The following is a 203-nucleotide window of genomic DNA, read 5'->3' on the forward strand; positions in this document are numbered from 1 at the left end:
TTTTTTATATATTTGAGAACTAATTTAAAAATCGATTTTATGGGACATTTGATTTTAGTCTGCTTAACTTTTACTAAGTTGTGTTAGAAAAGTTAACCATATTTATTTTATTTTATTTCTTTATTTAATTTTTGTTTTTTTGAGACAGGGTTTCTTTGTGTAGCCCTGGCTGTCCTGGAGCTCACTCTGTAGACCAGGCTGGC

At 30.0% G+C, this 203-nt stretch overlaps 1 protein-coding gene across 4 annotated transcripts in view; it reads left to right on the forward strand.

Annotated features, from left to right (window-relative positions):
• The window catches only part of Slc12a6 (solute carrier family 12 member 6), a 90276-nt gene that overhangs the window by 68516 nt on the left and 21557 nt on the right, over positions 1 to 203 (forward strand). The gene's annotated exons all lie outside the window — the stretch shown is intronic.

Source organism: Mastomys coucha, unplaced genomic scaffold (genome assembly GCF_008632895.1).
Source record: "Mastomys coucha isolate ucsf_1 unplaced genomic scaffold, UCSF_Mcou_1 pScaffold15, whole genome shotgun sequence".
In the NCBI taxonomy this organism is placed as follows: domain Eukaryota; kingdom Metazoa; phylum Chordata; class Mammalia; order Rodentia; family Muridae; genus Mastomys; species Mastomys coucha.